The sequence below is a fragment of the Mchenga conophoros genome, linkage group LG7 (assembly GCF_057382185.1).
Source record: "Mchenga conophoros isolate Kocher_MC1m ecotype Shallow Benthic linkage group LG7, M_conophoros_male_GT1.1, whole genome shotgun sequence".
NCBI classification, from domain to species: Eukaryota; Metazoa; Chordata; class Actinopteri; order Cichliformes; family Cichlidae; genus Mchenga; species Mchenga conophoros.
The window spans coordinates 13,638,985-13,655,983 of record NC_140532.1 but is presented as its reverse complement, the minus strand read 5'-3'; the positions used below and the strand labels follow the sequence as shown (position 1 = coordinate 13,655,983).

General features: G+C 40.0%; 1 protein-coding gene across 4 annotated transcripts in view; it reads left to right on the top strand.

Annotated features, from left to right (window-relative positions):
• Positions 1-16,999, top strand: part of stra6 (signaling receptor and transporter of retinol STRA6) — a 66,831-nt gene that overhangs the window by 11,851 nt on the left and 37,981 nt on the right. The gene's annotated exons all lie outside the window — the stretch shown is intronic.

Genomic DNA, 16,999 nt, shown 5'->3' with positions numbered 1-16,999 from the left:
TGCTCTGCTAGAAGACGTAATCTCTTCTAATCCAGCAAGGGAAAACCTGCAGAAGCTGTGCCTTCCAGCGGAGTTTAATATCACATTATCATGTATGAGATTGCTCGACAAATTTGGAAAATCTCTACAACTAAATCATTTATATTCACATGTTGCACTTTGTAGACACAGCTCGTGTTCAGAATGCTTCTGACCGTGTTACATATAATCTGTGGAGAGCTATGTTTTGGGGGGGGGGATGTGTGCTGCGCTACGCTGTGCTCTGCTGTGTGGGTGGTGGGGATGGGGGTGGGGGTCTGAGTGACACAGTGTTGGTTTTTCACTCTGGGCTATCTCTAACATCATCAGAATTCAGGACATAGCCTGCAAAATGTAGCCAATGTGCTCTTCATGGGAGTGACAGCTCTGAATCTGCTGCCACACAGAGCTTCAATTAGCCTGCCAGGCAGCCAGTTCCCAGGAGCCTTTTCTACCTCCCCATTCCAAATTTGCCATCCACCACCTTTTATTTTTCTTGTCAACCCTTCATCTAACCTAGCTTTTCCTCTTTTTCCCTCTTTTTCCACAGCGGACTTCAACACCTTCTGTTGTCCCTGTTACCTAAGTTACAATCTTTTTGCAGCTTTTCCCGTGTCACCATGACAGGCCAAGCGGAAATACTTACAATGTGTTAATGGACACAGAGGCAAAAAAAGGTGTTGGAGAACTAAAGTAGAAATGAAAGAAGGAAATTTAAAGGACAGGATGCGTTGGTGTTTCTCAGGCTCTTCAGCTTGAGTAAAAAGAGAAGAAATACTAACATAGAAACAATTCCAATGTTATTAAATGTTCTACAGTTTAAAACACTATAGTTCATGTATCCTTCTCCGTCTCCACCTAAAGGATATCTGAGTACTGATAGACACCCAGCTTCGAACACATATTAGGTATTATAAATCTTTGGCCAATATGTGCAGAGATGACATGTTTAAATGCTTTATCAGTTATAAACCAGAAATGACTTACAAAATGCTACACGAATGCTATAATGGTACATTTTCATGGATTACACTGGAAAAAAAAAAGTTGAAATGTTTTTTTTAAGCAAAAGTTTATGGGTACTTCTCTAAATGGTAAAATTCAATGTGTGATTAAAAAAATATGAAAAGAACATATATAAAAGAAATACAGGAAGTATTTTTACAGACTTTTTACAGTGTGTATCACAAAATTAACACAAAAAACAATAAATGTATTTTAATGTAGCACTGAGCCAAAAGGTAACTCAGAAAGCGCATCCTCATCAACGTTAGGGCCGTTTTAAAATTTAACCAAAAGAAATCTGGAGACAACCACAATTTATTACGTAGCTGTAACAATGATCACATTGTTACAGCTACGAGATATTTTATCTGTGAAAAATTACAATGAAACCAACATTGTAACAACTGATCTGCATTTAGCTTCTATTAGCAATAACACAGTAATACTAGATCAGGTAACACTTGATTGTCTTGCAGAAGAAAAAAATTCAATTCAATTTCTAAGAGAATTACATTTGGCCCTGCATGCAATCATATCTGTGCCCTGTCAGCAAAATAAAATCACATCTGCGGCGAGCTGGTTACGTCCTTATAAAGATTTATAAAATATGGCAAAATGGAGAGAGTGGCAAGAGGGATGGAGAGTGGGGTGTGTGTCAAGGACAGTGTGCAGCTCTGATTCAAGGGCATGCGTGGCTGACAGCCACTGCCACTCCCTGTGAGGTTCACAGCGAAAGCAAAGCCAAGGATTATCTGTAAATCAACTCCTGTCAATTAAGGATACACTGCAGTCAAACTGCAGCACTCCATAAATTAAGGAGCTATGAATATAAAGGCAAAATTGACTTTTGGTATAATGAATTGTGGTGGTGATGAGTGTGTCAAAAATAATAAATTAAATAAATAAAAAAGAAATTTAAAAATGAGTAAATATGGCTTCCATATATTAATATATATCCATATATTGAATAAATTGTATTGACTATTGTGGTTTCAACTTCTTTAATTTACACACAAACAATAGGACGAACTGTACTACAGTACTACAGTATAATGTGTAGTTTTATATATGTATGTTATAGTAGATAGTAGGCCGTTCTGTCTAAAATGTATGCGGCAAAGAAAGTAGTATGCTATCAAACAGAAAAGAAGCAAACATGTAAATGTAATTATAATACTTAAGGTGGACTTATTGTTAAGGTCACTTTACTATTTGAAACTTTCCCATGTTTAATATTTAATATAACTGTTGTAGTAATATAAAAAAATAAGGAAAAGCACAGTAAAAGATTCATGACTTGGATCATTAGAGTAATACACAAAGTGATTTTTAAATGTATTTAATATTTGAAGGCACACAAAACAAATGGGGAACACGGAATTTCATATATTGCTGTACAACCAATTCATTTTTCCTATAAGTTTTATTTAATCCTCACCCAACACGAAATATGATTTACGCTCAGGGGAGAATAAAATGATCCAATCGAGCCCTAAAACCTTACCTGAACAAGTTGGTAGTCAGCTACAGCACAGCAAGTATCCATGACTAGTTTTTTCCCCACTGGTTCCGCATGACCTTTTCAAAAATGCTATACAACTGAAGCTTAATGACTAACACAACGTTTGACATTTACTGAAGGCAGCTTGCTGTTGAATAGTTCAAAGAAACATCAAAATGCTAATGCTAGCTTTTGCACCCAAAAGGGGCCCCTGAGGAGCGAAAGAAGAGGAGATGTGCGTAAACTTGCATAGTGTTTCAGTATTGGGGATTAAATCTATAGATTGTAGACTTGTAGATTTTGCTAAAAATAATAAATAAATGAAATTAAAGTAGAGCAGCTAGTAGGAAAACATGTGGGTAGAAAGACCTAAACAAACAAGATCTTTGTTTAAAATTTAAAGCACGCCGCATCCTGTCTAACGCTGTGAAAAGGGGAATGGAAACTGAAAGGGAACTAGGCGTGCCTGTTTTTGGCAGAACTGTTCCTTGAATTGATTTAATGAGAAGGCAAATCATGCAATTATGTCAACACCGAGTCACACACCTCTTCCCAAAAATCATGAGATTGAGGTCAGCCAGTCAACTGATGTAATTACCAGCTAAGAAGGAAACATCAAGCTCCGGCCCAGATCCTGTCAGGAGATGAATATCTGGAGGAAAGTCGCTGACCTGCATCCCCATGAGAGAACAAGGTGGTAGAGTAAGTGCAATGAAAGACAAGGTCAATGGACCCAAATGATAACCACATAAGTTGTTCCCATTCAAGTCTGTACATTACTGCCGAGAAGAAAGACATTTAGAGTGCTGTTTGGTATCCAGTCATCAGTCACTGTATCTACGCAACCACAGAAAAGACCATTTATCATGTGTAAAGGACTTAATGGCATTAGCTAGGGGTCCATCAGCAGGTTAAGACCTACATTAGCTTCATACTAACCAAGGAGAGCAAAGGCATGGGGGACTCATGAGATATTCTGTGCTCTGTGTGCACCGTTTATGGTTCTAAAATCAGATAACAACACAGAATAGAGACATTAACCCCTCAACCCTTTTCTGTGCAGGACAGATCCGATCTTTAATGAGCAGGCCAGGCTATTCAGAAAGAACTCCTGATGGACAGCACAGCATAGATGGGATGATGATAGTCCATTAGTTGGAGCTGAGCTGATACAAGACAAGGTAGACAATAGCTGACACTGCCAGAAACAACTTCATTGTGAAGCCTGTAGCAGTAACAAGTCTGTATTCAGAGGCGATTGTGAGGTTACACATTTAGCTGCGGTGGGAATATGAGAATAACTGTAAATCTACTCAACACACTCTACTCCAGCTGTGGCATATAGATACGGGCACTTCAAACAGAACAGTCCAGCCCAACCTGCATGCCAGACAGAAGCCGCCGAGCTCCCTGCATCCCCACTCCGCCCTTATCAGAGAATAACAGGAGACTGAGGTAAACAGCTGGGGAATTAGCAATAAATAAGACTGGCAAGCGTTGTCTTAACGACTCTGCTGTCTGCAAAAACTACAATCACTGAGAGTTAGGTCAGAGCACTAAATTATGTGAGGTACGTTAAACTGGAAATCATTACGTCAAATAATTGTTTTTAAAAATTGGAAGCACAGCACAGATTAAAGGGCTTTCAGTATAGTCTTGTTCACTCCAAGCAGTAAGAAAATGCTTGCGGCATCCCGGTAGCTATCATTAGAAACTCGGCCTGCAGTGGCCTTCGGTGTTCAAGGTCTTTAAAGCACTCGGCTCTTATATAGAGTCAGACTGAACCACCCACATTCATGAGCAGCCCTCCCACACATGCCTCCTTTGCTCCACAGCTTCAGCTTTTGTCTGTCAAGGCCAGCTTGTATCACATCTGTTTTGACCTGCACATAAAAGCCGGTCTCATCGATTACATCACACCTTCATTTTGTCTGTTAAAAGGAAGGAATCTCTGTGCTTGCATACCAATGCAGACAAAGCACAGAAACAGAGTATCACAAAAGCATTTGAGTGGGCCCCCCCACCCCCACCCACAAAAACATACCAGACAGTAAAGGTTGTGCAGATAATCATAATAAATGTGCTCTCTGTACAAACAAAAAACACAGGTTGATTTGAAGTGACTGAAAAATATTTTCATCAAAAAAAATTAAGCTGGAAATGCAGCACAAAATTGTCACACGACAGAAAAACAAGCAAAATTAGCACAGCACAAAGGCATCTTTCTGGCCTCATCAAAAAGCCACTAGATGTCACTGTGACCCCACTTCAGCCCCTGTCAGCTGACCAACTACAGCAACCTCTGTGAGAGAGTAGTGAGAGCCTGCCTCTTCAATAGGACGCTTACACTGCTGTGTCTAAACTGCAATGTCTGAGAATTGTCTGTAAAGCCATTACTATTCAGGACTCGTTCCACACTTCCCGTCAATTCTGCCTGCGATGCTCTCAAACCACAAGAGTGCCCGGCGGCAGGGCGCTCAGAAATTACTGTACACTGCAGCTCTGCAGGAGGAGGACTGCATGCATTATGCTACATGTATGAACCCAGGGTCCAGCCTGTGGGGACTATCACAGCCCAATAAAAAAAATACATAAAACATGTCACCCACGCTTACTGTCATTATCAAAATAATTGCAGTGATGATAGTGAATAGAAAAGTGTGCAAATGAATGGGAAAGTCAGCAATAGGGGAGAATTACTGCCAAATAATAATAATTTAAAAAGAAAAAAAAAACATGTCTCCATCTTGCCTGTGTTTGCTCATTTACCTCAAATGGCACAAAGATTAAAAGCAGAGGTACAAAAGCACAGCAGCTCTACCTGACTGCATATCAGGCTTCTGTTTGTTCTGACTGATGGGGGGAAAAGTAATCCGATTCTTTTCAGAGGAGCCATTGCACAAAAATCAATACCATATAAGGAGGCCTGATGAATTTGAAATTTGTACTCAGAGTGGATATTGATCAGTTGCAGTCAAAAGACTTTTGAAAACCCATGTAGATTTGCAATCAATGTGGAGTTTAAAACACCACGATTAGAAGTGTACCAGCAATAAAGAATGCATGTGATGGACGTTAAATTAGTAACTTGACCACAGTGTTGTATGTAGAACCTTAATGTTAATCAGATACATCCAACACAAAATGCTGATACCCTAGCTGCAGGACTCGCAGACAGCTGGGCTGGGCGTGGTGCTCCTGCCTGAGAAAATGTGACAGTTCAGTATATTCAACCCAGCACACAGTCAATGTATGTGTTACTCCTGGAAATAAAGTTATTATACATATAATTTAAAGAATCCAAACATGATTAGGAAAGAACAATTTCATAACAGTGTGCAGAGATTGTGTAACCTTGATATGCTTGAAATGAAAAACGTGGTAGCCTAACAGCCAGCCTCATCTGAGATTGAAAATATCTCAGTTCAGTCTTCCTGTGGCTCATCAAAATGAGAGCTGTGTGCTGGAAGGTATTCTCCAGACTACTATCTAATATCATTAGGAGCGGATATACATGGCCAGGACTAATCCAGCTGTTCCCCTCAATTACATTTTAGCCTCTTAGAACATAGCTGACCCAAGTTCATTTGAGTAGTGCTTTCCAGGCAGGACTTAATCAGTGAGTTACTGGCTGAACAGGGAGCCTAGTAAAATATCTGTGTGTCTTATTTTTACTCAGTACGAGTATTTATTTTTTATTTTTCCTTTCAAGATGAACTGCAGTATTTCCAAAAGGAGGCTCAAAATTTATGACGGTGATATTTTTTTTTGCACCAGCAAACCAGGAAATATACTAAATGCTTTTATTAGGTGACCACTCAAAGATCTACACTTTATACCATTATTACCATTGCCAAATGGAGATGCTAAAATATGACAAACTCATGCAGCAGTATTATGGAAGAGTTTATAACTAAATGTGTTTAGTCCTGTATTAAACACCTTTTAAAAACATTACAGAATCAAAGTTTAACATTTCAGCCAGAGTATAAGAGACATGTTTATGTAAATAAATATATCACATGACATTGATGGAATTTCACTCGGCCAGCAGGAGGAGGCTTCGTGCTTCACAGAGACAGGACCGTGGACATACTCTGTTCTGAGTCTTGCAATTTAAATGCCGGCTCACAAATGGATCCTTCATTAACCTGGCATCTGGAGGCTATCTAATGAGCAGACGTCTTCTGGAAGCACAGCTCCAATCTGTCTTTCTGAATTGAGGGTGCTGAACTGTGATGAACACTGAGGATATGTAGTCCATGCCTGGGCATGTTTGAAGAACAGAAACAGTCGCTGTTGAAATACAAGGGAAGGCAGGAAGTTATGCACAGTCACACAGCGCTGTCTTTGTCTTATCAGCAGTTGTTTATTTTGCCTGTCTAAGCCACCTGCCCACTGGCACATGAGTGATAATGTGGTTGCATCACATACAGATTAAATAGGCTGTTGAATATTTGGATCTCTCTGATTGGGTCAGCTCTTTCTGTCCAAAGCTAGACTAGAAATTTATAGTGTTGTACAGTCTAAAACACCAATTTTCAGCTTCAGGATTTTTGGGAGAATGAATTCATGATTCTGTAGTGATGGTGTGCCTCTCCATCCACCAGTCAACTAGTTGCAGTGAAGCCCCCCAGAGCCGTCCATGATGTTGAGAAGAACAAAAGCATCAAAGCTGAAGCTCTCCTCCTCGCTCATCTCATTCAGGGAGGGGCCGAGCTGCAAAGGGGGAGGCACCATATGTACTTGATTCAATTAGGCAGTCTGCAAGGCCTCCCCTGGGAACTGCCTGCAAAAAAAAAAAAAGGAAAAGAAATGGGGCTGCAGGCCTGTCTAACAAAGACATTCAACCGAGACCTTTGCCCATGCTGAATCCACCTCATTAGTCAGCTGAGTGAGTGTTGATCATCTCAAACAGTGTCTTTACAAATATGAGGAGGGACAGATTTTTTTCTGACTTGGGCTGGAGTGAGGAAAAAAAAGATTTTAAGCAAAGCGAAGCAAAGTGTACCCTTCTTTTGCTGTTCATTGTGCTGGTGAGTATTTGGAGAGCAGACTGATCAGGAACAACCAAGTGCTAACCTTCAGGGCTGAAAAACGAAGCCAACAGAACATGCCAAAAATTGCCATTCCCTGAATGACCACTTGAGGCAGGCTCCCAAAGCTAATTAAGGCTTAAAACAACGCATTATTAGGGATACAACTGAACTAGACCTCTTGACTGTGTTGGTTGGTGCCTTTGGAGTAGTGAGGAGCTGTACAACAGTACTGTGAAAAAGTGTATATTTCCCCACTCCTGAGTTCTTTTTTTTGTTTGTTTTGTGTATTTGAAACAATTGAATAAGTTAAATATTAGACAAAATTTACCTGAATAAATACAAAATGTAGTTTTTAAATGATGATTTAATTTAGGGGAAAAAAGGCTATCCAAACCCGCCTGGCTCTGTGTGAAAAAGTGATGTTCAATCATGAATCAACTGTGTCTAACCAAATTTTCTGGAAAGCTGATCTCAGTTTTAATAGACACACCCAGGCCTGATAACTGAGAGACCTGTTGAATCAAAGAATTACTTAAATACAACCTGTCTGACAAAAAGTGAAGTACGGTAAAAGAGTTAAAACAAAGTTAACTTAGAACAAAATCTAAAGAACTGCAGGCCTCACTTCTCTCAGTTAAGGTTAGAGGTGATGATTTAAGAATAAGAAACAGACTGGGCAAAAATGGCATCCATGGGAGAGTTCAAAGGAAAAAACGACTACAAAAAGAACGCAAAAGCTTGTCTCAACTTTGCCAAAAAGCACCTTCATTATCCCCAAGACAAAATTCATTTACATCTTGCTAACATCTTTGTCTAATATTAAAATTTGTGTGATATTTGAAACATGCAATTGTGACAAATATGCATATCCAGTTTTTGTGAGTGACAATGATAGAAAAATGTTTGTATGTTACTTAGCACTTATTAGCCATTGTGTATGTATTAGAAGTTCATCCTCTGGCCCAAGCTGCTGCCGTTAACTTGCCGTTATCCATAAAGCTAGAGCGAGGGGTTCAAAATGTGGAGTCCAGTGGGCAGTGCATGCACTCTGGCTTGGTCCACCATTTCTAAAAGCTAAAGTCTATAGGTCCAACCTCCATTTCCTATATTTTACATTTAGAGTGTATTACCAGTCAACATCACTCATGTTACTGACTGTCCATAGTAGCTGAACCAACTCCAGGCAGTCAGAATAGGAAACTGGTCTCAATATCTCTGACAGTCCAAGCTGTGTGAGACCATCAATAACATCCATATCTCTTGGCAAACATCTGTCTGACCCACACCACTGAAAGTATGGCACGTTTCAAAGTTTCTTCTGTGCTACAGAGAACAAACAGAGCATTTAGCGCTTTTGAATGTCAGGCAGATAAATGCAGCCCAGCAACATCAGTATTCATTTTACGTTCCCCTTTTCCTTTGAAACGCAGCAGATGTCTGTGTTTCTGTATTTGCACGTTGTCAGACTTGCTTAGTAGTAATGGCAGAATTTTAAAGGAGGAAAATAAATTGAAACATCTGCTGGGCTCGCTTTAATCTGCACCATATCTGTCAACATTAATCTGCTCGAAACTATGTTTTAAGATCATTATACAGAGGCATGAAAGATGGCAAGCTTAAAATATGGTTTTGCTGGGGGTATAGGAGTAATTAGATGGGATCCACTTTGTGATATATGTCTGGTCTCTTAGGAGACTTTGTTTTCGTGACTTTTTGAACACTAAGTAATAAATCAGATTTTATTTGAATCTGTCCCTTTTTTTTTTTTTTTCACAAATAATTATGAGTGTACCATTGCCATCAAAGACAAATGTAGACAGTAGTCTTCTCTGTCTTCAAATAAGGTGCTCATGTGCACTCACATCTGCCGACCGTCTCACCAACCTTCAGTCTGACAGTCACACCTGCTGTGCTCTGGGACCACTTGGCTGTTTTAGCAATGATTGCCATCATAGGAACCAAAGATAATTACACAGCTTCCACCCACCAGGCTGGCCTGCTTTGCTAAAACCGTATTGCTCCAGTGCAGCAATAACACTTGTCTAAATGAATGCGCAGCACTTTACTGCACGACTGACAGCGCCCATTTATACTGCCGTCCAACTGGAAAGAAAAAACAAATTAATTTGGCACTTAAGGCCCCCCGCACGCCCGCCCATGTGAATAATGTATCACCACTCCCTTAAATCAGTCCCCAACCCCCCATATCCCACCATCATTCAACTCTTTTGTAATGATTCCTCGTTTTAGGCAAAACAAGTGAAAGATTCTTATGTCACAACCTTTTACATGTATACGCAAAGATATGGCAATTGATCAGAGTTCATTTTCATTAGCATTACACTTATTGTGGAAGTGTACCTGTTTTAAAACAAATACTTATTTCCACTCTCCCCAATAAATGCAGCAGAGACAGCCCATTTGAATATCTGAATATAAATAAGTGCACATATGAAAGAAATCTAGATAACTAGCCAGAGATATTACCCAGTCTTTGTTCACATTGCGTAGTTTATGGTCTGAGCGTCAGAATAACAGCTCTAACAATTATCACTTGTGCACCCAGATCATACTAACACCTCTCCTCCTCCCCTTGGGGAGGACAGACGTCGGGTTTTACACTCTCTTGTGCCCCATTATATTTATGCAAATGAGACCAAAATCAGGGGAAATCTGGGGGCATCCTTTCCTGTTAGTGCTAATTAACAGTATATTGTATATATTATGTATAAGCCCCTCCTCTATGCAGTTGTACATTCTGACCTTGAGCACAAGGTTTTGAAATTTATTTTGAAATGTAAAAACAAGCACTTCTGATTGTAATAAATCCTGCGCACATCTACAGTTATTTGCAGTCAGGAGAATATTTTTTTTTACAGGTTATTGTCCAGGAACATAAAACTTATGAGTGTAGCACACAAGAGAGCCATTCTGGTTCAACAGAGATCTATTAATATAATACTGCTGCAGCTTACCAATGAATCAGGTCTCATAAAGGAGCCAAACAGCAGGCTAAAGGCAGACCAAGCACATAGGTGGTGAGACACATCACATCCAAGATTGCCACTCTGCTCCTGAGAGCTAGTAAATGTTTTTTTCCCCTTAGATCTTGTAAAAGTGGGTGCATTAAGATAACAATGTTGAAAAGGCAATTATTAAAGAGCAATAAAATATGTTTAGTACCCTCTCAAGGCAAGTGGCATGCATCTGTTTTTTATTTTTTTAGTAATTGAGCTAAGAAGGAAGGCCTGTGACTGCAAGTGTGTGGACGTGACTTATGACAGTGTATGCTGGCTGTGTACAAGATTCTGATTCATGCAAGAGTTACAATGCTTACTGCTGTTCCCTACATATATATATGTAATTAAAAAAGAAAGAAAGAAAGAAAGAAAGAAAACAATGTTTTGGCTAGTTGTGGCTAAACATAATGCTTTTGATATTTGATATATGCAGTTTTTGCAGTTTATTAAAAATAATGGTTGTGCCTTTTAAATAATGCCTTTATAGCCTGGCTAAACAACAACTGCACCATCAAATGAAGGGTAGTAAGGCTTTGGGTTTTAAAAATCCAGTTTACCTCCTCACTCGCTCTTAGGCTGAACTTCTCCACCTTCCACTGTTCAACCTTGTTTCTAATGTGGCAATAAGCAGCTGCGCTTGGTGCTTTTAGTCACCGTGTTAACAGTGATTAATTTAGCAGTACAGCATCAGAGCAGACGCACAGCTAAATATGGCATCGTAGTCTTGTTCCAGAAAATGAAAGCTGTGCTTCCACGCTGCCTCTCGAGGGGAACAACCTGGGAGACCAGCAGTAAACACAGGGGAGGAGTGCAGCAACATACAACAAAGATTGAAGCATGGCTTCTGGAAATTGTCTGCTTTCATCAAAAATTAAAAAACACATTTTTTTGGTCTACTGTGGACGTAGTATACTAAGCACAGCTTTTCCTTGTATTAATAGGGAATCTCTGGACGAGAATGAGAGGGCATGATGATCAACAGTTGGCACAGGCAGGCTTATCCCAGCAGGCAGTGCTGTTGTGGCATAGCTGGGGTGAGAGCATGCCCAGCACCTGGCTGGAGCCCTGAGGGGAGCTGGCAGATGGTATTGACGCTAGGGTGTACTTCCTCATATACTGAGCATGTTTAAGCCTCAGTCTCGGCGAGAGAGAGTACTGAAACAAGGAGGGTGCCTCGCAGGTGAGGAAAGGCGGCAGTGCCAAAAAGGTTGGGCAAAGGGACTCCGTTGGATTGGTGGGAGAAAGGCTACCAAGGTCACAATGTGCCCCAGGCAGACAGATGTTTGAGCTCATCTGGGTTTATAAATCTCGTCTGTGTTGCTGAATAAAGGAATTATTGATGTCCACGATCTCTGTACCTTTCTCCAGCCGGTCCCTATGTTATTATTTTCCAGCAGAAAATGAAGGATGCACTCATAATTATAATTTATTTAACAGTTTTCTCTGAAAATAGTTTAATTAGTTTAACATTTTTGGTGTTAATGTTTCAGCACTCTATGAATGACTGAAAAGAGGTGTTTATATGTTCTGCCAGGTGGCTATACCACCAAAATCAAGTGCTTTCTGTGCGGCTGAGATATAGACTGTCCTGTGATAATCAAGTCTTTCAAGGGAATTTAATTTTTGCTGTGTGATAAAACTAACCTCATAGCACTGATATGTCTTTCCAAAAAGCTCCAAAAAGCGTTTGCTTCATCTGTCCCAAGGACATTCTGTCAGAGGTACCAATTAGCATGCAACTCAGGTCTAGGTGAAATCATCCTATTTATATATCACAACTTTTAAAATAGGTATAAATAATTTTGCCTGGGCCATTTTCAAAAACACACAGATATGCGTGACAGAAAAAAAAAACCTTTCAACATTTTATTAGGGAGGATGTAGACTTAACATTTAAAGTGATATTTTGGGTGCAGCTCACATGAACACACACGTCTGCCTCTCTGCATTCAAATGCTCTGTCAGGCGGCTGAGCACTGTTTAGCAACACACAGAGGTTGCCAAGAGTGTCATTTACACACCGCCCGATGAGCACTTATCCATGGGGACCTATGGGCTTAAAATGTCATTGGATGAGGCTCCTGTCAGCACACACAAAGGTCACAAGTGACACTGGCTCCAGCACTTATTGATTCCCAATCCACCATCATTATGCCTGGCAATTACAGATGCACCTGAAATTTTAATCATGAATATACATTCACTGTGAGGACATATCTGGAATTGTAATTTAGGATCAGTACATGTATAATTAAACATAAGGTCGAGGGATCCCTTTGAGAACCAGTGCACTGTATTTTTCTAGTGGTGCATTTAGCTGTGTAGAGATTTTATGAAATGCTCTGCTCAAGGCTTGGAAATTTCAGAAAAACCAACAGGTTATGTCACAGTCGTCATAGCTTGACAGGTAAATTCTGATAATGTGCTGTATGTGCAAACAGGGGCAAAATAGGACCAGTAATTGCTCCAATACCAAGCTGCAACCACAACCAACCAACAAATAAAATCAAGCAAAAATTATATTTATTTATTTTTGATGCTAGAAACATTAAACAAATAAAAGCAGATCTGTGTGGCTATATGGAAATAGTATGTGTCTGTAAGAAGTGGCCTGATCCCTGCCTGAGCACAGATGGTGGCAGAGCAGGATGTACCAACCTGTACCTTTGCCCACAAGGCTTGTCCACATGCGCGCGCGCACACACACACACACACACACACACACACACACACACACACAGAGAATATATATATATTATAATAATGTATGCATGGATGCATGTGAAAACAGTGCCTTCACCCACACAGTGGTGTTGACAAGCCAAGTCAAGACCTCATTGTATGGCACAGGAAGTGACTGCAGAGACATTTAGGAAGGAAACACTTTTATAAAATATAAGAACCAAAATATGCTCTTAATTCTGTAATCAGACAGTTTTTTTTCATCCAGACATGACAATAAAAGTATTGACTGTAGTTCACACAGACATCCAAGGCCAAGAAGGATAATTAGTGCACTGGAACAATCAATATACCTCATGTGGGGGTTGAATGTAGACAGGAAAAAAGCAATCTAAGGAAGAGAACTGCAATAAAAGGCAAAATTCAAACATACATACAGCCTACATTGCAAGCAGGTCTGCTGGAGGGAGTCCACTCATTGTGAGCAATGAGTCCACACTGGGCACAGGATGTCCAGCATCTATATTAAATGCATTAATATTCATAATTTATATTCTAAACAGAGAAGAACACACCATATTGATTATTAACAAAAGCTATTGAGAGATCCTCTGCGAGCAAATAAAGACTGGAGACAAATGGCAAGGCATAAAGACAGGAAGACGGATTGATAGGTAGATGAATGAAGGCGAGGGTTCAGCAGATCGATCAGCAGAGGAAGAGCAGAGTTCCCGCAGGGGACACTGGGGCCTTTTAGCACTATGTGTGGAGAGGAGGATGACATGTTTCCTCTTTGAGGTGTCGAGTATGTGAGAGTGAAATATGCCGTGATGGGCAGGATGGAAAAAAATGGTAGCCATGGCGCTCTGCGGCGTGACAGACGGTGAAAGCAAGCAACAAACAGAGCTCTCTGAGAGAAGAGAGGAAGACATGCCGGTTCTCCAGACTCCAGTTCCCTGCCATGACGCTGGGACGGCAGCCATGCCCTGCCCATCATCGCTCAGTTACAGCCATCAAGAGAAATGCAGAGCTCTTCATTTGCTCTTGAAGCTTTTGCACCGCACACATCATCTTGCTATCTTTCTGGATGTATTTCAGAGGGAAACCAAAATAAAATGGACTTAAAACAGAACATGCATACCTGACGTCAAAGTCAACCCTGTGTAGCGAGGCGTGAAGGGTGGAAACAAGGCAGTGGAAAATATACTGCAGTCACAGCCAGCCTTGCTGCTTGCTGAGGTGAAAACCATCATAACATATATAAAACTGAATATATATATATATATATATATATATATATATATATATTAGGGGTGCAACGATACACAAAATTCACGGTTCGGTTCGGTACTTTGGTGTCACGGTTCGATATTTTTTCGATACAAAAAAATGTTCATGCCTTTTTAATTTGTCATTTATTAAAATTATAAATATATATTTTAACTCAAAAGTACAGTTTTTAAATTTAACCCTAACCCTTGTGCGTGTTTTTTATTTTGACAGCGAATGCGCACCTGCGGACCACTTATGTGCAGCCCTGGTTATTTAGCTCATCATATCGCAGCCACAGAAATTCTTTTGTCCATGAAACCATAAAGCTGCACTTTCTTTTTGCCTTATAGTCTGATTTGTCATAACTTCTCCGTTTTGTGGTAAGCTTTTCTTTGGCTGTCACTTCTTCACCCTGACCTGTCTTATTTGGCTCAGCAGAACTGAAATGCTTTTACACACTCACTCACATAAGCTCAGCGATTCTCTGCGCGATCAACCTCTCACATGTGTAAGCTGCGTGAGATTTCACTTGTCATGTTTGCATAGTAAGCTAACGATTAATAAGACGATGTCAGAGGAATTGGTGCACAAATTATCATCACTCACAGATCAGTGCTGTCGCTCTCTATACACAGTTCGCATGATTGCAAAGTGAAAGCAAAAAAACAAGCGCAAATTCAAACGCGACTTCAATATGTCACATATTGACAGTGGCTCACCGATGCCAATGACATAATTACCCAGCTACATTTCTGAAAGAATGCAAAAGCATTGACATATATTTTTCCTACAATAGCCCGACGGGCAGGGAAGAGATAGATTTTGGTAGCCCGACTGAAAAAAATCGCTAGCTCCGGGACGTCGGGCTAGCGATATTGCAAGCCCTGTATCTGATTGAGGAATCACTCATCTTTGGAAAAGAGAGTTTATTACAGAGAAATGGCTCTTTCCAAAATAAAAGCTATACTATCCGCTTCTTCTGGGCTATATTCTCAGCAGCATAAGGAGAATCATGTGCTAACAGCTGTCTAAATGACTCGGCTAAAGTTAGTAGCATGCTTGCTTTTTTTTGTCTGCTTCCACTTGTCTTTGCACTAGGATGATGTCGGCGTAAATGTGCAGTCATATTCGTTGTGTTCCCACTAGTGCTTTCAGGTTAATCTCGTTGAAATGACCTTAACGCCACAACACGGCAAATCTCCGTTAACGAGCTACCGCCGATCACTCCGTGCATGGGGCTAGACGGCCAACACGTTAAGGAGCTAACTGCGCTAACACACTAGTTCACACCAATGTAATTGAGCATTGCATGGCACATCCAACATACTGTTTTACTTTAGTCCATGACTCACTTACCTTCAGGGTCATACGTCACATGAAAACCAAAATAATTCCAAACGCCAGATCTGAATGAGGTTCAATTTGCCTGTTGCAAGTAGAGCTTAACTTCTGTCTCGCTAGCTTGCCCTGCGCTCTTCCTTCTGACTATGCTGTCTGTGTTGAGCGCTCAGTGGATCTGCGCTCGACAGTGCAGCCTAGGCGGAGTAGTCGAACACAGATTCACTGAGCGCTCAACACAGACAGCATCGTCAGAAGGAAAATTGATAAAAGAAATTACAAATGTTGTATTGTTCGATACATATGCGTACCGAACCGAAAGCACTGTATCGAACGGTTCAATATCGATACGAATATCGTTGCACCCCTAATAAATATATATATATATATATATATATATATATATATATATATATATATCTATATATCTCATCTCCTCTCTCATTAATTTGGCTTTGTTCCTTACTGATTCATACATATTTTAATACAAAAAAAATTTTGAGTCACCATCACCAATATGCCATATTTGGGAAATTGAGTGACAGAAACATAGTTTCTGTGGAAATGGGGAATTGCTCTCTCTGTCGTCCAGAATAAAATGAATGCGTAATGCTGACCCCTCCCTTGCAAGGTATAAATGAAAACATGATGTGGGTGTCGACCAGCATCGCTGCTACAGATTAGGTTCTGACACTCAGCTAGCAAATCAATTTGTGAAAGCAAAATAAATAAAACATCGAATTGCACCATTTGCACCTGGGCAGCAGCTCTACTGTTATTAAAGGATTGGTAGATGAAGCAGAGACTGAAACAGAAAGGCTCTAGTTTGTTCAGACAAGCCAGACCTATGTGTGTTAACCAGTTTGAAAAAAGCTCAAAACAGGACTCTAAAAATCATACTTATAATATAATTTTAACTTAACTTAAAGAAGTCGCATTTTCAGTTTGCAATGACTTGTGAAAAAAAGTCTGTCTAAAGCTCACTAACTGCCACGTTTTTTTTTTTTTTTTGATTCTATACAAGATAGAATCAAAAAAACAATTTGTGTTAAAAAAAATATTAAAAATGTACTCTAATTGTACTCTACTTCGCGTCATTATCTTGTTGGATGACCCGATGTGAG